We start from the raw sequence: 22,943 nt of genomic DNA on the forward strand, positions 1-22,943 counted from the left end.
CTCCCAAAGGGCCTAAACAAAGGGAGTAAGTTCAGAGACAGGAATCTGTTGATCTTGAGTTTAGACTATTTGAACTGTTCTAATACTTTCAGGCAGGGGCTGCTTTCTAGTACTGGGATTGAGCACAGGAATGTAACTCTAGTGTCTCTATAGACACAGGTCAATTCCCAGACAGGAGAGTGTGTTCTCATAAGTCAACTAAGAGGGAGGATTAGGAAGAACCCAATAGTTCCTTGGAGCTTATCGTTTGGAATTGGGAGTACATTGGGCACACTGGCCACAATACTGAAGACATTTGGAACACTTAAATTCACGTGCCCTGGCTCTTTGCAACAGTAACACACTAGAAGGCTTCTGGGGTAGATAGTGGTGGTGGTGGTTTTTAGGGGCCTTCATTTGTAGGAGTTGAAAATTGAAAATTTTAGCAATCTTTAAGTGACCTATCTAGATGCTACTGAGCTAGTTGGCCATATTAACTAAAACTAAGGAGTGGGGTGTTTTACATTCCATTTGGGTCCTTTTAACTGAAAGAGAAAGATCTCAGTTCAGCCTCTTAATAAACAGAGTTAAAAACTATGGTGGCTATATCTAAATGAAGGGCAGAATATTCTTTAAACACAATTTGGAGTTGATTATAATAGTCATGAATGGACTTACCACACTTTGTATGTAAACCTGAATATTGTTCCAATCAGAAGGCTTGAGAAAATCTACCATAATTGCCTGATGGGGATTTCCATTGAGTAATCTAGCATCCTTGTTGCCAGGAGTTAAGGGTCTCTTTTTCTAAATTCCCTTCAAGATGTTCCCTTTTTCTAAATCCCCTTCAAGATGTTCCCTTCTGGTTAGTTTTATGCATTGTTTGGTCTGGCACTCACCAACAAGCATGGGCACCAATTGATACAAATCTGAGCAATCAGATTGGTAAATTTAAATAACTGTGTTAAATTTTTTAACAAGCTTATGCGATCCTCAGTCACTCTACAAAACTTTAACTATGGCTCATGAGTCACCCTTATCATAGGGAACATAGAAAATCACATCACAACCTCATGGTTGTGGCTTGGAGCCACATGTCAGGCTCTGTACTTAGTGTGGAGTCTGTTGGAGATTCTCTCTCCCTCTGCCTGTCTGTCACCCTCTTCTGCTCCTCCTATTCTTGCTCTATCTCTCTAAAATAAATAAATAAAATCCTTTTAAAAAAGTACCCCATAATAGTCATTGAAGTACTAAGTTACTTTAGTTAAGTTTGTCTGTTTAGTTAAAAATGCTCAAGCAGAGGGACCATAGTTTTCAAACATTAACTGCCTAAAGTCCCAGGGCAGTGGTGGGGTAGAAAACCCTTAAAGCATTATGTTGACTGTTATTCTATTTCTTAGAGGCTTTTTAGGAATCAAACCAGAAACCAGCAAAGTTCCAGAGAGAGAGAGGTATTGGACTGAAGGTTAGTACAGTTCTAGGCAGAAGAGTGTAATAGCAGGTGGTACTAGGAACAAAGACTACACAGTTCTAATAGTCTCAGTTCCAACTGAAACAATCCAGTTCCCAAAAGGAATTGATCCAAAGGTTTGCAGAATTTCAAGCAACACAATTCCAACAAACAATCCAATCAAATAGGACTGAAGGCTAACAGTTCAAACTGGCACATTTCTGTATGAACAGGATTCAAACCAAAGGCAAACATAATTCTATCAGAAACAGTCTGATTCCAGGGTGGGGTCAGACTAAATACAAAACAAGTACTTTCAGAAGATGGAAACAAAACCAAGGGCTTAAAAAAATCCCAGGTAAGCACAGACAGTTCAGACAGAAAGAAGGAAGCTCCAAATCTAGGGGAAAACTTATCCTGAAATCCAGTTTGGAGAGAAAGCCTTAAGTCCAATCAGTTCTACATGTACCACCACTTGCTGCCCATCAGTCCTGGAGTTGTGGGTATCTTCTCTGGGATCCCCATGTTGACTGCCTAGTAATGGTAACCTTCAAAATAAGGGTTTACTTGGGAATAGCAAAGAATTGCAATTCTGAACAAGTAAGTTGCAGCAAAGCCATAGGCAAGTCTGGAGAAGAAAGAACAGGAAGGCTCTTAATGCTCTATTTTAAAGGAAGGGGGCTTTGAAAAAGATGTTATATAGAAAAAAGTACATTGGCTACAGAGAGAGTTCAAAAATATAGTGTATTTTTATTGGCTGGACTGTTGTGGGAAGCTGGGAGAGAAGAGATAAATCTTTCTTCCTTATATAGCAAAGCAATATCCATAAGCAAGATCTGTCTCTTCCTGTCCAGTTTGCAGTTGCAAAGGAATGGTAGGAATGCCAGTTTTTCCAAACTTCATTTTATGGAAGTTTCTTTTTATTAATTTTCACAATATGAACAGAAAGGCAGATAGGATGGAGAATAGTCTAAATTCAAAGAGGAATGTGAACATTTCTTAATGAGAGAAGAAGCTGTAGAAAGAGATGTTTGGAAAGGATCACAATAGTTGAAGTTCTTTGCTATGGATATCTTCCTTGGTTAAACTATAATCCCCTGAGGAACTTTCTAAAATTCTTGAAAGCTAGGTCTAAAGTCTGATCAATTACATCAGAAAGGAATATAGAAATAAGACCAGCAGAATGAGAAAAACCAAAGCTATCTATTCTGAGTTTGCTGTAGTAAAAGAATCAACCACTATCATTCAGCTCAGAGGTAGGCATAAGATTGGAAAACTTTATATTGGAAAAAGGTGCCAGGTCTTTCCTGATTGGGAAATATTGGCTAAGGAAACTGTAGATAAGTAAGCTAGAAAAGAGGAATCCTGCATGCTTTGTTAGGAGTGTATATTGAGTTTTTTTGTATCTAAATTGAATCAGAGGATAAAAATTAAGGAATATGTCCATTATTAATCAAATTATGGCCATTTTAGAATGATCATTATGAAATTACTGTTTAGCTCTGGATTATTATTGAAAATAGCAATCTGGTTATTAGAGGAATGATTTATAACAATCTGGTTATCTCAGTTGTTATAGATAAGGGTTGATTTCCTGGGCAGTTAGTAGGAGAAAGTTCTATTTTTATATATGGTCTGATCATTATCTGTTTATTTATTTATCTTTAATTGAGATATACTTGATATTATATTATTTAAATTACTTGATATTATATTACTTAGAGTCATACCATACAATAATTGACTATTACTATTGCTGAAAAGAAACCACATGTCTCAATGGTATCAAGGCCAAGTCACTAACTCAGAGCATAACCTAAATTAACTGTACTTTCCTTCTCCCGTGGAAATGCAGTCTAAGCTGGTTGGAAATTTCTTGGTCCACACTGATAATATAAGATGTCACATGGGCCCATTCAAAGTAAGATGAGGTACTTTCACTAGTCAGACTCTTTTGTCCCCAAATGAAGGTCATCTTATTTGAAATAATAATATATACATATATTTCTGTTTATGACTTCCTTGTCCTGCCTTTAAAAACCTTTATATTTGGTAGCCTTTTGGAGTTTTCATGTACCTGCTAGACAGCATGCTGATAGCATACATTCATGAGTCATTAATAAAGGTAATTAGATTTTCAAATTTAATATATGGAGATGCCTGGGTGGCTCAGTCAATTAAGCGTCTCCATGGTCCTGGGATCAAGTCCTGTGTCAGGCTCCTTGCTTAGGAGTCTACTTCTGTTTCTGCCCCTCTTTTTTGCTTGTGTTTGTTTCCTTTGTTTCCTTCCTCTCTCTCTCTCATAAATAATACCTTGAAAAATTAGAGATCTCTTTAAAATGACTACGTTACCTTCAACATGTGAAATTCATTGCTTTATTAATGTAAAGTTTGAAATTATTTTATGGTAGTGTTAACAGTTTCTCTTCAACCATAACTTTTCTAAACTGTGTTGTTAAGGACTGCTGTGGCTAGGCTACCCTATCTTCTGGCTTAGAACAGCAAAAGAATTCCCAATGCATTGGGCCCAAGTTGAGCTCCTGATCCTGATTGACCTCTAAGTGCTTTGGAAAGTCACCCACCTTAATTCCACTAGGTCCCCTTTCCTATTGCTTTTCTTTTCAGAGAACTGCATTTTTCTCCACAGGATTGCTTAAGTGAAACTCTATGTCCTAATTAGTTTTCAGTGGTGGTGAACAATAAACTTTGCGCTTAAGATCTTTTGGAAGGTATTGGACCAAAGGCTTGTCAGATATACAGGTTGTTAGCTTTTTATTGAATTTTAGCCATTTTGAGCTACAGCAGTCCTTACCAAGACAGCAAAGAAGAGTAATATAAACTATGCTTGAAGAAAAAACTCTTGGGCTACAATAAAATAATTTGACTTTTACATTAATATATAAGCTGTTAAAACAAAAACTAAACTAAAGATAGAAAACATATTTCCTCCTATTTGACAGCACATTTTAAAATTTTAGATTATAGTTTTTTATGTCTAAATCGACACAAGATATATTGTGCATAAAATAAGCACAAAGTTTACTTTTTCCCCCTCTCTCTAGGATTTATGTGGTGTTCCAGCATTTATGTTAGTAAAAAGTTGTTGGGTTTTTTTTTGTTGTTTGTTTGTCTTCTGTTTTTTATACTTAGCTCATGGAGTTCATTTTTATAATGTCTACACTACTATGAAAAGCCTTACTGTGATTAGGGATTTAACCTTTCAGAATATTTGTTAAAAAGAAAACCAGAGGCCCAAATGGTCATTAGGCCAACTCACCAAACAGGAGCTAACTTAATTGTACTTTTATTATCTTCCACAGATATATTTTTAACTGGTTAGTCAGCAACTTTTTTGTCAGCTTCAGTAAATTGTCACATGGGTCCTCTCCATTCCCCAAAGGAAGATGAGGTGATCTACCTAATAAGGTACTCTGCTTTTTTCCTCAAGGGAGAAAAAATCTTTTTAAAAAAGAAAGAAGAAGTAAATCTTAAAAAAAAAAAAAAAAAGTGAGCGGAGTGCTCAACAAACTGAGCCCACCAACGAACTGAGCCCACCAGAAACCCCTTTTGAAAAACCTTTCATTTTTAACTCTCTTGGCACTCTCTTCTACAAAAGCCTTCTATTTGTACAAATCCTTGAGCTTCTCTGTGCTTGCTAGATAGGATGCTGTTGGATTCATGAATCACTACACTAAGCCAATTAGACCTTCACATTTAATTTGTTGAATTCTTGTTTTTTAATACTATGAAAAAGTGTCATATTTTTGAAGGTTGTGTGTTGTATGGGAATTTGAAAACATGATAAACAGAAACCACTGCTCTAAATGGTTTTGTTGTTGTTGCTTACTTGTTTTCCTATGAATTCCTTGAATTACGTTGGTTCCAACCTTGATAAATGTGGGCCTTGCTTTTCATAGGCTGGAATCATATCAGTGATCTATATTTGTTTCAGTCTTCAATTCTGAAGAGATAGCTAGTGGATTTGTTAGGTGTCTGAAAAGATGCAATGGCTGGTTAGGAAGAAACAGGTCCCTGGAAAAGGAGCTTTATGTTTCTTGTTACTCTTAATATCATTAACCCCTTGTGGCATCCTGCTGTTGGCCTGAAGCATTATTGACGATATAAATAATTATTAACAAATATTTTATATAAGTATTATATTTGTATTCTTCAAGTAGGCTAGAGAAAAAGAAAGTTACTATAAAGTCATAAGGAAGATAGGATATACTTACAGAATTGTATTTATCAACAGTATAAATTTATGTCATCTGTCATACCATGAATCATCATGCCAGTGTTGTCTTACATCTGAAAGAAAACACTGTAGATGTTGTATTTAGTATTAGCACTAGACATCAAAAAGGAAAAGGTAATGTGAAAAACAAATTCATATTTATTTACAGGTTTAACAATTTGTGCATTGATAACAAAAAAGTGGCAATATGGTTGCTTTGGGTAGCCAGTGTAGTGTGTAATGTATAGGGCTTCTTCTTTTTTTTTTTTTTAGATTATTTATTTATTTGACAGACATAGTTGCAGTGAGAGAGGAACACAAGCAGGGGGAGTGGGAGAGGGAGAAGCAGGCTCCCCACTGAGCAGGGAGCACGATGCAGGGCTCGATCCCAGGACCCTGGGATCATGACCTGAGCCGAAGGCAGACACTTAAGCGACTGAGCCACCCGGGCACCCCATGTATTAGTGCTTCTTGATCGTCAGACTATACACTAATGAATGAATCACTACAAAATCTTAATGGCATATGGTATTACAGTCTACATTCATAATACAAAATTGGACACAAATACATTAAAGAAGAAACCGGTACTAGTGACGATAGGCTGATATCCAGCTTCTCCTATTCTGAGAGGCATCATTACAGAGTAAGGCAGTGCTTTGAAAGCAAAGTATGAAACAGTAAGAACATGGCACATTATTAATTTTACATTACATCTTACTCTCTCTATGCCTCTGTAAGGATGAGTCTTGCACACAGTGTTCTACAGAATGAATACGTAGTGATGCTGATAACATGAAACAGCTGATGCAGTTCCTGCCATGCGATTACTAAATTTTCACACCAAGACACACACAGACACAACAGACAAGCTTATTAACTGTACAGCATGATGATGATTTAGTGCCCACTAAGTGGAAGGGGATCATCAAGGTCTTCATCTTTCTTGTCTTCAAAGTGAGTAGGCTGAAGAGGAGCTTGGTCAGTGTAACTTTAAGGAACTTGCTTGCTTTTTCTTTTCTCTACAAATGTCCCTGTATGGGTCTGCTGTTTCCTTTCTGCTTCTGTTTCATTCCTCTACAAATGTCCCTATATGGGTCTGCTGTCTCCTTTGGTTTTGATGTCCGTATCATGGAAGGGTCCATGTCACAAAAGGAGTCAAAAGCAATCTTGATCATCAGAGCCCTCTGCCAGACTGCTCTCTATCAGTCTGTTTTCTGGCATGGCGTTTCTCTGTGTCTCCATCCTCATCATCTGGCACTGGTTGAGGAGTTCTCATCTCCATCAAACTGACTCCTGTTAAGTCTTCTGAGGCGGTGTGTATTAGGTCTTGAATTTCTCCAAGATTCAGATCATCAAACTCTTCACCCAGCTCCGCCCCCCGACCCCACGGTTTTTCTTGCCATGTCTACAGTCTGTTTTATGATTTAGCTGATTGCCTCTGTTGTAGAGACTGTGAAGTCACACACAACACCCAGACACAGTTTTCTCCAGTCCGAGTTACTTGGGGCTTAATGGTTCTCACAGTTTTTTCTGTGACAATGGTGACGTCTTCAGTGGAGCTGTCCTTCCAGGTTCTCATGATGTTCTTTAGATCAGGGTGCTCTTCCAAGCACTGACAGTTCTTTTCATGTGGTGCCATGTGTGATGAACTTTAAAGGTCCTCATGGCCCTCTGATCTGGGAGATGAGTTAGAGACGTTGTGTTTGGGGACACTTATGACAGTTCTTTTCATGTGGTGCCATGTGTGATGAACTTTAAAGGTCCTCATGGCCCTCTGATCTGGGAGATGAGTTAGAGACGTTGTGTTTGGGGACACTTAGACCACTTTAACACCTTTGGTCCTCAACTCACGGGGTCTAGCTCATGAGCACCACTGTCTAATAGCAAAAGAATTTTGGGAGGTAGTCGCTCACTGGCAAGGTACTTCCTGATGCCAGAGACAAAGCATCAATGGAACCAGTCCAGAAACGGGGTCTTTGTTGTCGAGGCTTTCACGTGCAGCCAAGACAGAGGCTTCTCATGTTTATCTCTTGCCTTCACTCTCAGGGACTGGAAGCAGTTTTCATAGATACGGGCAGGACCTGATCAGGCCTGGCTGCATTTGCACAAAACAGGAAACTCGGCCTTCCCTTCCTGCTTTAAATCCCAGTGCTGGCTTCTCTTCCTTTGTGACACCTTCTTCCAGAATAGGGAGCTTTTGTCTGCATTAAAAACGTGCTCAGGCAGATACCCTTTTCCCTCAGTGATTTTCCTAATGGTATCTGGGAATTTGTCTACGGCCTCTTGATTTGCAGGGGCTGCTACTCCTATTATACTGAAATTTTTTTTAAGAGCCAAACCTCTTCCTAAAATTATTGAACCATCATTTACAGGCATTAAATTCTCCAGCTTCAGATCCTTCAACTTTATTTCTTTTTTTAAAATTTTTAAAATGCACATATAATGTATTATTAGCCTCAGGGGTACAGGTCTGTGAATCTTCAGGTTTACACACTTCACAGCACTCACCATTGCACATAACCTCCCCAATGTCCATAACCCAACCACCCTCTCCCTACTCCCCACCCCCCAAGCAACCCTCAGTTTGTTTTGTGAGAATAAGAGTCTCTTATGGTTTGTCTCCCTCCTAATCCCATCTTGTCTCATTTATTCTTTTCCTACCCCCCAACTGCCATGTTGCCTCTCAACTTCTTCATATCAGGGAGATCATATAATAATTGTCTTTCTCTCATTGACTGATTTCGTTAAGCAAAATACCCTCTAGTTCCATTCATGTCGTCGCAAATGGTAGGATTTCATTTCTTTGGTTAGCTGCATAGTATTCCATTGTATATATATACCACATCTTCTTTATCCATTCATCTGTTGGTGGACATCTTGTTTCATTTCATAGTTTGGCTACTGGGGACATTGCTGCTATAAACATTTCGGTGCATGTGTGCTTTTGGATCACTACATTTGTATCTTTAGAGTAAATACCCAGTAGAGTGATTGCTAGATCATAGGGTAGCTCTATTTTCAACTTTTTGAGGAACCTCCATGCTGTTTTCCAGAGTGGTTGCACCAGCTTACATTTGTACCAACAGTGCAGGAGGGTTCCCCTTTCTCCATATCTTCGCCAGCATCTGTCGTTTCCTGACTTGTTAATTTTAGCCATTCTGACTGTGAGGTGGTATCTCATTGTGGTTTTGATTTGCATTTCCGTGATGCCAAGTGATGTGGAGCACTTTTTCATATGTCTGTTGGCCATTTGGATGTCTTCTTTGCAGAAATGTCAGTTCATGTCCTCTGCCCATTTCTTGATTCAATTTTTTGTTCCTTGGGTGTTGAGTTTGATAAATTCTTTATAGATTTTGGGTACTAGCCCTTTATCTGATGTGTTGTTTGCAAATATCTTCTCCCATTCTGTCAGTTGTCTTTTGGTTTTGTGGACTGTTTTCTTAGCTGCACAGAAGCTTTTGATTTTGATGAAGTCCCAATAGTTCATTTTTGCCCTTGCTTCCCTTGCCTTTGGTGATGTTCCTAGGAAGATGTTGCTGCATTTGAGGTTGAAGAGGTTGTTGCCTGTGTTCTCCTCAAGGCTTTTGACGGATTCCCTTCTCACACTGAGGTCTTTCATCCATTTTGAGTCTATTTTCATGTGTGATGTAAGGAAATGGTCCAATTTCATTTTTCTGGATGTGGCTGTCCAATTTTCCCACACCATTTGTTGAAGAAACTGTGCTTTTTCCATTGGACATTCTTTCCTGCTTTGTCGAAGATTAGTTGACCATAGAATTTAGGGTATATTATTGGGCTCTCTATTCTGTTCCATTGATCTATGTGTCTGTTTTTGTGCCAGTACCATACTGTCTTGATGATGACAGCTTTGTAATAGAGCTTGAAGTCAGGAATTGTGAGGCCACCAACTTTGGCTTTCCTTTTCAATATTCCTCTGGCTATTTGAGGTCTTTTCTGGTTCCTTATAAATTTGTTCCATTTCTTTGAAAAAAAATGGATGGGATTGATAGGAATTGCATTAAATCTAAAAATAAATTGTAGATTGCTTTAGTTAGCATAGACATTTTCACAATATTTCTTCCAATCCATGACCATGGAACATTTTTCCATTTCTTTGTATCTTCCTCAATTTCTTTCATGACTACTTTATAGTTTTCTGAGTATAGATTCTTTGCCTCTTTGGTTAGGTTTATTCCCAGGTATTTTAGGGTGCAATTGTAAATGGGATGACTCCTTAATTTCTCTTTTTTCTGTCTTGGTGTTGGTGTATAGAAATGCAACTGATTTCTTTTATATCCTGATACTTTGCTGAATTCCTGTACAAGTTCTAGCGCACTTGGAGTGGAATATTTTGGGTTTTCCACATAAAGTATCATATCATCTGCAAAAAGTGAGAGTTTGACTTCTTCTTTGCCGATTTGGATGCCTTTAATTTCTTTTTGTTGTCTGATTGCTGAGGCTAGGATTTCTAGTATTATATTGAATAGCATTCTTGATAATGTACATCCCTGCTCTGTTCCTAACCTTAGCAGAAAAGTTCTGAGTTTTTCTCCAATGAGAATAATATTCGCTGTGGGATTTTCATAGATGGCATTGATGATATTGAGGTATGTGCCCTCGATCCCTGCACTTTGAAAAGTTTTGATCAGGAAAGGATGCTGTACCATGTCAAATGCTTTTTCAGCATCTATTGAGAGTATCATATGGTTCTTGTTTTTTCTTTCATTGATGTATTGTTTCACATTGATTTGTGGATGTTGAACCAAACTTGCAGGTCTGGGATAAATCCCACTTGGTTGTGGTGAATAATCCTTTTAATCTACTGTTGGATCCTATTGGCTAGTATCTTCTGAGAATTTTTGCATCTGTGTTCATCAAGAATATTACTCTCTAATTCTCTCATTTTTTAATTAAATTTTAATTTTTTAAATAAACATATATTTTTATCCCCAGGGATACAGGTCTGTGAATTGCCAGGTTTACACACTTCACAGCACTCACCATAGCACATGTTCATGTGCTCCCCAATGTTCATAACCCTACTCCCCCTTCTCCCAGCCCCCCTCCCCCCAGCAACCCTCAGTTTGTTTTGTGAGATTAAGAGTCACTATGGTTTGTCTCCCTTCCAATCTCATAATTCTCTTTTTTGATGGGATCTTTGGTTTTGGGATCAAGGTGATGCTGGCCTCATAAGATGAGTTTGTAAGTTTTCCTTCCATTTCTATTTTTTGGAACAGTTTCAGGAGGATAGGAATTATTTTTTCTTTAAATGGTTGGTAGAATTCCCCTGGGAAGCCGTCTGGCCCTGGGCTCTAATTTGTTGGGAGATTTTTGATGACGGCTTCAATCTCCTTACTGGTTATGGATCTGTTCAGGTTTTCCATTCTTCCTGGTTTAGTTGTGGTAGTTTATATGTCTCTAGGAATGCATCCACTTCTTCCAGATTGTCAAATTTGCTGGTGTATAGTTGCTCATAATACGTTCTTATAGCTGTTTGTATTTTTTTGGTGTTGGTTGTGATCTCTCCTCTTTCATTCATGATTTTTAAAAATTTGGGTCTTTTCTCTTTTCTTTTTCATAAGTCTGTCCAGGGTTTTATCAATCTTATTAATTCTTTCAAAGAATCACCTTCTAGTTTCATTGATTTGTTCTATTATTCTTGTTTTTGTTTTTGTTGTTGTTGTTGTTTGTTTGTTTCTATTTCATTGATTTCTGCTCTGATCTTTATTATTTCTTTTCCTTCTTGGTTTAGGCTTTCTTTGTTGTTCTTTTCCAGCTCGTTTAGGTGTATGGTTAGGTTTAGGTTGTATATTTGAGACCTTTCTTGTTTCCTGTGAAAGGCTTGTATTACTTTATATTTCCCTCTCTGGACTGCCATTGCTGTCTCCCACAGATTTTGAACCATTGTGTTTTCATTATCATGAATTTTTTCAATACTTCTTTTTTAAAAAAGATTTTATTTATTTATTTGACACAGAGAGAGATCACAAGTAGGCAGAAAGCCAAGCAGAGAGAGGTAACCCTCTGCTGAGCAGATAGCCCAATGTGGGGCTCGATCCCAGGATCCTGATATCATGACCTGGGCTGAAGGCAGAGGCTTAACCCACGGAGCCGCCCAGGCACCCCTCAATTCTTCTTTAATTTCCTAGTTGACCCACTCATTCTTTAGAAGGATCCTCTTTAATCTCCATGTATTTGGGTACTTTAATTTCCTCTTGTGATTGAGTTCTAGGTTCAGAGCACTTTATGAAAATATGCAGGAAATGATCCCAATCTTTTGGAATAAGTTGAGATCTGATTTATGACCTAGAATGTGATCTATTCTGGAGAATGTTCCATGTGCACTAAAGAAGAATGTGTATTCTGATCCTTTGGGAATGAACATTCTGAATATATCTGTAATGTCCATCTGGTCCAGTGTGTCATTTAAGGCCTTTATTTCCTTGTTGATATTTTGCTTGGATGATCTGTCCATTTCAGTGAGGGGGTGGGTGGGTGTTAATATTATTGTATTATTGTCCATCTGTTTCTTTGATTTTGTTACTAAGTGGTTAATATAGTTGGCTGCTTCCATGTTCGGGGCGTAGATATTTAAAATTGTTAGACCTTCTTGTTGGACAGACCCTTTGAGTATGATAAAGTGTCCTTCCTGGTCTCTTATTATAGTCTTTGGCTTAAAATCTAATTTATCTGATGTAAGGATTGCTATCCCAGCTTTCTTCTGATGTCTATTAACATGGTAAATTGTTTTCCACCCCCCCACTTTGGGTCTAAAATGAGTTTCTTGTAGACAGCATATTGATAGGTTTTATTTTTTTTTATTTTTATTTTTTTATTTTTATTTATCAGAGAGAGAGAAGGGGAGAGAGCGAGCACAGGCAGACAGAATGGCAGGCAGAGGCAGAGGGAGAAGCAGGCTCCTCGCTGAGCAAGGAGCCCAATGTGGGACTCGATCCCAGGATGCCGGGATCATGACCTGAGCCGAAGGCAGCTGCTTAACCAACTGAGCCACCCAGGCGTCCCAATATGTTTTATTTTTTTAATCCATTCTGATACCCTGTGTCTTTTGATTGGGGCATTTAGCCCATTTACATTCAGGGTAACTATTGAGAGATATGAATTTAATGTCATTGTATTGCCTGTAAAGTGACTGTTATAATAGATTGTCTCTGTTCCTTTCTGGTCTGTTACTTTTAGGCTCTCTCATTGCTTAGAAGACCCCTTTCAATATTTCCTGTAGAACTAGTTTGGTGTTTACAGATTCTTTTAGTTTTTGGTTGTCCTGGAAGCTTTTAGTCTCTCCTTCTATTTTCAATAATAGCTTAGCTGAATATGGTATTCTTGGCTGCATTTTTTCTTGTTTAGTGCTCTGAATATATCATGTCAATTCTTTTTGGCCTGCCAGGTGTCAATGGATAAGTCTGCTACCAATCTAACATTTTTACCATTGTATGTTACACATTTCTTGTCCTGGGCTGCTTTCAGGATTTTCTCTACATCATTAAGAATTACAAGTCTTACCATTAGATGATGGGGTGTGTACCCATCCTTATTGATTTTCGGGGGGATTCTCAGCACCTCCTGGATTTTGATGCTTGTTTCCTTTGGCATGTTAGGGACATTCTCTACAATAATCTACTCCAATATACCTTCAGATCCCCCCTCTCTCTCTTCTTCTGGAATCCCAATTTTTCTAATGTTGTTTTGTCTTATCTCTCAAATTCTCACCTTGTGGTCCAGTAGTTGTTTGTATTTCTTTTGCTCAGACTCTTTATCTAATCACCAATTCTCTCTAGAATTCTCTAATCTCTAATTCTCTCTTCTGTCTCATTTATGCTAGCAGTAAGAGCCTCCATTTTTTTATTGCACCTCATTAATAGCTTTTTTAATTTCAACCTGGTTAGATTTTAGTCCTTTTATTTTTCCAGAAAGGGCTTTTATTTCTCCAGAGAGGGTTTCTCTAATATCTTCCATGCCTTTTTCAAGCCCCGCTAGCACCTTGAGAATCATTATTCTGAACTGTAGATCTGACATATTACCAATGTTCATTTGATTAGGTCACTAGCCTTCTGCCTCTTGGTGTTTTTTTTTTTTTTTTTTTTTTTTTTGTGGTGAGTTTTTCCACCTTTTCATTTTATCCAGATAAGAATATATGAAGGAGCGGCACTTGCATGGCTCAGTGGATTAAAAGCCTCTGCCTTAGGCCCAGGTCATGATCAGGGTCTTGTGATTGAGCCCCACATTGTTCTCTCTCCTCAGTGGGGGAGTATGCTTTACACTCTCCATCTCTCTCTCTCTATCTGCCTCTCAGCTTACTTGAGATCACGTTCTGTCAAATAAATAAATAAATAAATAAAATCTTTAAAAATATATATGAAGGAGAGAATAAAATACTAAAATTGTGGCAAAGACACCCAGAAAATGTGCTTCAGCCAAATCAGAAGAGACCACAAATCATGGGGGGTGGGGAAGAGAGGGTAAAAAGAAGTTCAGAAAAAAAATTTAACAAAAAGAAAAAGAAAAAAGAAAAAAGAAAAAATATATATTAGACTGGTGAATAGAACAGAGCCACCGACTTAATTTTGGAGGTATTTTGGTCTCTTAGAAGAAACTACCTCCCAAAATTTTAAAGAAAGAAAGAATATATATGTATATGTATATGTATGTATATATATACAACACACACACAATAAAGGTAAACACAATTAAGGGATGGAATATGACTATAAAGATGAAAATTAAAAAAGAAATTTCTAAAAGAGGAATTGATAAGTTGGATGGGAAAAGAAAAAGAAAGTGGAGAGAATTTGCTCAGGCTGGAGGCTAGAACAAAGCCCTATGCTAGATTTAGGGTATACTTTGATCTATTGGAAGAAGTAGTATCCCAAATTTTTTTTAGAAGAAAAAACCCTATGTGTATACAAAAAATAAAGTTAGGTACAATGAAAGATAAAATATGACCATGAAGGTTCAAAAAGATTTTTTTTGAAAAGTATTGTTAAGATAAAGTAGTTACAAATGTTAAAAGAGGAAAGAGTAAAAGTTAAAAATATTAGAATAAGAAAAAAATTAAACAATCAAGTAACTTTGTGAGACTAAAGAATCATGGGGGGAAAGACATGAAGTCCATGCTTTGCTTTCCTCCTCCTCTGGAATTCTGCTGTTCTCCTTGATAAGTGAACTTGATCTTGGCTGGATTTCTTGCTGATCTTCTGGGGAAGGGGCCTGTTGCCATGATTCTCAAGTGTCTTTCCAGGGGCTAGGCTAAGTAATCTGCTCAGGTTCACTTTAGGGAGCTTTTGTTCCATGGATGCTTTCCATAGAGTTCTGGAGGATGGGAATAAAAATGGAGCCTCCCAATCTCTGGCTCAGAGGAGCGGAGAGCTTGGGGCCCCACTCCCACTCCTCAGGGTGCCCTCAGAGAAAAGCACTCAATCACTCCCATCTCCCTGGTCTCCAGCTGCATGCCGAGCGCCAGCCTATGACCAGGTGTCTCTGTGTCTGGCATACAGCCCCAACTGGAGTCTCCAAACCCAGCAGATCCCTGCTGCTATTCCAGGGAGGTGTCCCTGGATCTGTCAATTGTGGGGTCCCTGCTCAAAAAGCAGTGGTTTGATTGTGCCACTGATCACAGTTTAAGGTAACCCCAAGTTGAGAGCTCACTCCTCAGCTCTGTCTCTGTAGCCAGCTTCCTGTTTTAATACCTGTGAGCTCTGTGACACTCAGACACCCCTGATCCTTCTGTGACCCCATGGAACCTAAGACTATGCTGTCCCCATGAGGGCTCCATCCCTGCTTAGCCTGTGGACCGATGTCCCTCAGTGGAGCAGATTTTTAAAAGTCCTGATTTTGTGGTCCATTGCTCTGCTGCTTGCCAGGAGCCCATCCCTCCCCCCGTGGTCTATCTTCCTGTGGCTTTGGATTCATTTCTCCACTGGTTCTGCCTTACAGAAAGTGGTCGATTTTCTGTTTCTAAAATTGTTGCTCTTCTTCTCTTTGATCTCCTGTTGAGTTTGTAGGTGTTTGCAATGGTTTGATAAGCTACCTAGGTGATCTCCTGCTACCTCTTGTCATCTCAGCCTGCTGCCCTCCACCATCTTGACTCCTCCCTTCAACTTTCTTTTGCTTTACGTTGTATAATGACTTTTCCTTTTTCTAGTCCATTATAAGAGTCTATAGAAATGCCTTCCTGAGAACAATTCTATACCCACATGAAAGTGATATTTGTAACGTGATGAAAAGGTGTTTCTCAAAAGACAATGACAAATTTTTGTACCAGCTAGCCTGGCTGTATTGATGACTTCATGGATTTACCTTAAAAAAAAAAAAAAAAAGTCTTTATGCTTGATTCATTTATCTCGGAATGGTGGGTAATTGCAGCTGCTGGCCTTAACCTATAGTACATATTAGGCAATTCAACTATTTGTCATAATATCATGACTTTGCTTCTTTGGAGCACTTCCAGCATCACTAGGGGCACTTTTAAAGGTACTGTGGTGTTATTTGAGGTTCATGATGCTACACTAAACTCCATGGAAAATACATAAGAACAGCAAGGGATCACATTCTTCTGTGGTAGGAGATGAACTGTTCAGGAGGTGATTAGTCACATAGTTTGAAAAGTATTTATGACACTTGAAGTTACTGCAAGAGCAACAGAAAGCAGCTAAGAAATTATTACACTAGTACAGTTTGTATTTAATATTGCATCTTTGTTTTAGTTCACATATCTATCAACTGTAGATGGTACTATGTACACTCTGAAAATGTGTGTAACCTTAAATAAATTTAAAATTTTTATAATAGATTTGTATATATAGTTGGTCATTGAACAACATGGGTTTGAACCATATGGCTCCTTTTATAAACAGATATTTTCCCCCATAAATATAGTCCAGTATTGTAAATGTGTTTTCTCTTCTTTATGATTTTAACAACATCTACTTTTCTCTAGCTTTATTAGATAAATATAGTTTATGGTACTTTTAACATACAAAATATGTGCTAATGTTTGCTCTATCAGAAAGGCTTCTAGGCAAAAGGAAGCTGTTACTAGGTAACTTAGGGAGAACGAGAAGTTATACACATATTTTAAACTATATAGAGTGTCAATGCCCTTCCCCTCCACTTTGTTCAAGGGTTTATTGTATTTTAGAGTAATAAATGGCAAACCAGACTACTGTCTAAATATATTTTTTGCATTAATGACATATTGAAGTTCTACTTAAAATTTTTTAATATTTCTAGGCTACATGATTTATTGGTTAATTTTTTCAAATTGTCTCATATTTCCAAAATTTCCTCCACATATTATTGTTTTTTAATATTTTATTTATTTTGTTTTATTTTTTAAAAGATTTTATTAATTTGTTTGTCATAGACAGATGGAGCAAAAGCAAGGCAGAGGCAGGGGGTTGGGGGGGGAGAAGAACAGGGATCTGATGCAGGTCTTTATTCCAGGACCCTGGGATCATGATCTGATCAGAAGGCAGACACTTGATGACTGAGTTGCCCAGGCATCCCTTTCATTTACTAATTTTAGAGTGAGAACAAGTGCATATACAGGGTGGTGTTAAAGAATTGCAGGGTTTTTGCCTCACAGATTCAAAGAATGAAACTCTCAAACACAAACGGGTGAAATGAAATGACAGTTCATGTAGTGAGGGTGAGAGCAAAAAGGAAAGAAGAAGCTCTCTGGAGTAGGAGGAATCCCGAATGGGTTGCCATGGAAGGCTTCTAGAACTGACTAGGAAGCTTGTGGCCTTGAGATTCTTGTGCTGTCTTAGTTTGAGCATGAACTATTGGTAACATCCTCAGTGACTTAATTCTTTGAGGTTTGGCCATTTTCTGTGATATACTGCACACTGCAGCAACCAAAAACAAAACAAAACAAACAAAACAAAACCTCACTAACATTCAGGGACAGGCGGTCTGTTTCCTTATCTCTTGTTCACTCTGGCTTAGTGCTTCTGCCTGCCAGGAATAATTTCAGAGCCTAGCCAGGGACCCCCTACCTTTCCCTGCCTATACCTGAACACTTTCCTTAATCAGCAGACAGGGAAGGGTGGCAGAGAAGAGAGAGAGAATCTCAAGCACACTCCATACCCAATGTGGATCCCAGTATAGAGCTCTTTTTCGGGACCCTAAAATAATCACCCAAGTTAAAACCAAGGGTCAGACTTAACTGACATGACCAATATATTAATGTATTAATGTATTGGATGTATTAACTTTAAAAACATGCATATAACTGGAACTTGCAATACAAATATGTATTGTTCAAGGGTCTGTATGGGTGTATAGTTTTGTTTTGTTACTATTTTAGAATTGAGCTTATGAATAGAGATACCTTGCCTCATTGTTTAAGTAATCTTATCAACACCATCACATAACCTGATTCACATATTTATATTTTTAGGGCAGATCCCTCCCTTAATCTGAATACTCATCATATTTAGTTATAAATATTTAACTGGGAATATCAGTGCATATAATCTAGAGTCTAATTTTTTATTTCTTAGCTACTTTCACCTGCTATTCAATTACTCTTTTCTATCTCATGACTAGATTCTTCCCATTATTGCCCACTCTAAAACTTTTGGAGTTACTTCTAACTCTCATTTACATTTGAATCAATCCCTCACTAAATCATATTAATTCTGAATTTAAAATTTTTCCAGAATAGCACCGCTCTCATACCATCTTCCTTTGCTCTTTTACATACTATCTCCTAACTGATGTCTATAGTTTTATCCTTATTACTCCACATGTTTTTTTTAACCATGTAGAAAATGATGAATTAGGGGTACCTGGGTGCTCAGTTAGGTGTCTGCTTTGGGCTCAGGTCATGATCCCAGGGTCCTGGGATCATTCCCTGCATCAGGCTCCTGCTCAGCAGGGAGTCTGCATTTCTCTCTCACTCTGCTCTTCCACCTGCTCATGCTGTGTCTCTGTCAAACAAATAAATAAAATCTTAAAAAAAAAAAGAAAATAGTGAATTAAAAAATTATGTTTTCAGCTTCTTCAAAGGTTACAGGCAGAAGGATAATCACAACAATTCTGTCAAAATATAATTCACATATAGTACAGTTGACTCACTGATGATGATCAATGTGGTTTTGGTATATTACTTTAAAAAAATGATAAAATAAATAACAGAGTTTCCTCTATTAAAAGACAAAAATTCAACATTATATTTAAAGATCCAATTGGCTTATTAATTAATTCATGAATTGGGCAGCATTCCAACCATCAAGTAAGAGAGAAACAAGGATTTGTACAAAATGGAAAGTTTTTAGTAGGAAGTAGTGTGTGTGTGTGTGTTGGGGAGGAAGGGTTATTAATCACTACCAAAAGAAAAGAAAGGAGTATTCTGGGCAGCTCAGATTTCATTAAGGGTAAAGCTAGGATAACTCATTGGAGGATCACCTCATTTTCATTATGGAGATGAAGAGGGTGCATGTGATAGATTACTTTATTGGGTGCTTACTAGAAAGTTCCTGACTGATCAGTGAAGACTACACTTCTGGGGAAGGTTGAAACTGCAATTATATTATTTATTAAGCCCTAGTTTGGTAACTTGCCTAAGTCAAGTCAATGGCCAAACCATTTTGGCTCTGTATTTTCATTTTAACCTCTGTTTTAAGCACTTCTATGTGTCCAATGCAGTGGTATTAAGTTCATTGCAATGTTGTGCAGCCATCACCACTTAAGCTCTGGCATCTTTCTTCTAATCTGTTAGTCATTTCAGTAACCTGTGCTCCTTTATTACTAATTGTGGTATTACTCTTACTCCTATGTGTTATAACTAGCCATTATAAAAATAATGGTCTATTACTAAATTAATTTCTTTTCTGGTTTAAGGTGTTTAGTAAAATCAAACTAAAGAATATCTTTATATTTTGATGAATGTATACATTTAATGAAATTTTTTAAATTTTTAGATTACCAAGGAGCTCTTTTAAAAAAATATTTATTCACTTATTTATTTCTCTCACACACACACACACACACACACACACACACAGAGTGAGTGCATAAGGAAGGGACAGAGACAGAGACAGAAGGAGAAGCAAACTCCCCACTGAACAGGGAGTCCAATGTGCGGCTCTATCCCACAGCACTGAGATCATGACCCGAGCCAAATGCAGACACTTAACCAACTGAGCCACCCAGGTACCCCTCTTTTATTAACTTAAGAAAAATTTAAAGTAATTTCTATTCTAATATGGACTTGAACTCACAACCTCAAGATCTCAAGAGTTGCATGTTATACCACTGAGCCAGCCAGGGATCTCAAGTAGCAAGGAACTCTTATACAGATATATGAGTATGAAAAAACTTTAAACCTTTTTTATTGATGATGTCTCTAAAAGTGTTTAACATGAAATTATGTATTGGAAACATGGGCCCAAAAGATATAAGGGAAGGATTCTAAACTTTGGCACTATTGACATTCTGGACCATATAATTTTGGTGGTAAAAGACTGTCCTATACATTATAGGATGTTTAGCAGCACCTTTAAATTCTACCAGTAGAACCCCTTCTCCAGTGTGACAACCAACAATGACTCCAGACATTTTAGAATAATTTTTCAAATAATGTGTTTGGAAGCTTCAGAAAATGAAAATTTGAGGGTACTTGATATATTAGACCACTGTTGCTGGTTTGTTTAGAAGCTAAGAGTCTCTGGAAATTCTAGGAAGAAAACGTCCATAATGGAAGTTAGATGGCTTTAGATGTTAGCTGTTAATTTGTTGTTGTTTGTATTTTATTACAATGATGATATTGAATACTTTACAAAATTAACACTTTCTTGCTAACTAGTTTTGTGGTTTTTGAAGCAGTAAGGTTTAATTAAGGATTGGGGCTTAAGAAAGTACTAAAACTAGGAAGTTTCCACAGGCCCAAGAAAGAAGTAAATTGAAGTTTCAAAGAAATCTGAGGGTGATTTTAATAATAATGACAATATAGGCTCCTTTACCATGTTTTTAGAATTGTTTTTCCTCCCTGATTTATTATTATTATTCACCTCCTTTAAATTTATGCCAAATTATTTTATTATTTATGGTATAATTTTCAACTAAATTGTTTTCTTAGTTTCTCTTTCATTATTAGTTAGTTTTTATTTCTTTATTATATAGAGATGCAGTGGATTTCTGTATATTGATTTTGTATCCTTGTGATCTTACTGAATTCATTTATCCATTCTAGTAGTTTTTTTGGTGGAGGAAACCAAATGGAGGGTTTTGGATCTCTTAGCCTTCTTTTTTTGCTTGATTAAAAAAGGGCTAGGGTGGGACACCTTGGTGACTCAGTTGTTAAATTCTGCCTTTGGTTCAGGTCATAATCTCAGGGTCCTGGGATCAAGTCCCTCATCTAGCTCCCTGCTCAGTGCGGAGTCAGTTTCTCCCTCTGCCTGCGGATCCTCTTGCTTTTGTTCTCTCTCATTCTCTGACAAATAAATATATAAAATCTAAGAAAAAGGAAGCAAGAAAGAAAGAGGGAAAGAAATAGAGAAAGAAAGTGTTGGGGTGCCTGTGTGACTCAGCTGGTTAAGCATCTGACTCTTGGTTACTGCTCATGTCATGATCTCAGGGTCCTGGGATTGAGCCCCCTTTCAAGCTCCACACTCAGTGGCTTCATTTGATTTGTTTCTTGCTGCAGTTTTTGGTAACTTTGAGTAAAACTAGCTGTGTTCTAATTGGGAGTTGGAAAATGACAATTTGATTCCCATATACAACCCTTTGGATAGTAGTCTCCCAAATTGGAGAACTTTAATTAATTAATTTTGAAATTTATTTTGGCAATGCTTCTTGACCACAATATTCATTAGACAACTAGGAAAAATTACCAATCAAAAGATCCACAATTTATAATACTAGCTTGCAATTAGGTTGTTTTAAAGCAAGATATTTGGAAATTGTGCCTTAGAGACTTTGCTTCTTTTTCTGTTTCTGAAAACAAGTTTTATTTAAATAAGGGCTTAAATATATTACATAACATTAAAACTGAACGGAAAAAAAAATATACCAAAAACCAGTCTGTTACTTTACATGGCATTGGGCAACTGTTCTTCATTAAGTTGCAAGTTCTACAGCTAGCTACATGACTGACACATCAGTTTGAAGTTTGTTGCCTTGTAAAAATCTTCACTCAAGTAGAAGTTTGGCCTCATATTATTGTGTTTGGACATAGATTAGGTAATATATGTCTGGTGAGAAAGATGTTTCTATCTATGATCTTGAGGCTGTGGGCTGGAATGAAATATCACATTACTGCTTAGTTTCAGACCCATTACTTCTAGGAGCCTACTGCTTGACCTCTATTTAAATGAGGGAGTTAAAGACTAGACAGTTTATTGCATGAAGGAGTTACACTAGTCCAAGTTAAAAGCAGACCCCAGATGGTTACATTATACCATCTGTGGGATTTTTGAACTTGTAACAAGGGACAGAAGAGAAATTCTCATTGCAAGGAAATCCTCACTTAAGCTAAAGTGAGCCAAAGCTGTTGAAAACCCATGAGCCTTCAGCTAGTTATCCTTAGCCAGTCCAAATTCTACCAGAAACTGTTTTTGCATATGTTTTTGCGTTGGTCACTCTGTGGTTGAATTACTTCTCCATATTTTGGTTGCTCAATTATAGTACCATTCCCAGCAAATTTCTTCTTAAATGCCTTCACTAGATTTTTTTTTTTTTTTAATCGTAATCGTCTGTGATCCCCATTGGACAGTGGTAAGGGTCTTCCTGATGTTTCTTGGTTGAATTCTTACATAGATGTAATTGTCAGTGCCAGCACAAAGCAGATCATCATCCCTACTTGCATCAGCAAAGGGGTTGAAAGAGTGGAGGTTCCGAATAGTGGATATACAATATGATCAATTTCCTTGGTGAAAACAGCCTTCGGAAGGTGGTAGAGGGAAAAGGCATCAGGCCGGGTGGAAGAAGCCTTATGTGATTCTCCCAGGAGTACTAAAAGTTGAATTACCCTTCAGAAACACCCTAAATTTGGACAAAAGGGCTGGGCTTTTATAATAATCATTGGATGTGAATACCCGAGAAGAGGGCCTGTCCTCAGCTTTCTTCAGTCAAGGCTATCCCTGATGGACTTTGAGAGTTGAGGATTACAACATTCCTACAGCTAGGAGTCCTTCAGTCCTGATAGAATTTTAGTCAGCATATCACAGTACTGACCACAAAAACTCACATCTTTGGAGTATTCTAGATGCCCTTATCTCAATAAGCATGTATCAATGTAGGAGATAACCTGAAGAA

General features: G+C 37.6%; 1 pseudogene; it reads right to left on the bottom strand.

Annotated features, from left to right (window-relative positions):
- Nucleotides 1-22,081: 22,081 nt before the first annotated feature.
- On the bottom strand, nt 22,082-22,537 carry LOC132008044 (eukaryotic translation initiation factor 1-like; annotated as a pseudogene).
- Nucleotides 22,538-22,943: the final 406 nt, after the last annotated feature.

Source organism: Mustela nigripes, unplaced genomic scaffold (genome assembly GCF_022355385.1).
Source record: "Mustela nigripes isolate SB6536 unplaced genomic scaffold, MUSNIG.SB6536 HiC_scaffold_20, whole genome shotgun sequence".
In the NCBI taxonomy this organism is placed as follows: domain Eukaryota; kingdom Metazoa; phylum Chordata; class Mammalia; order Carnivora; family Mustelidae; genus Mustela; species Mustela nigripes.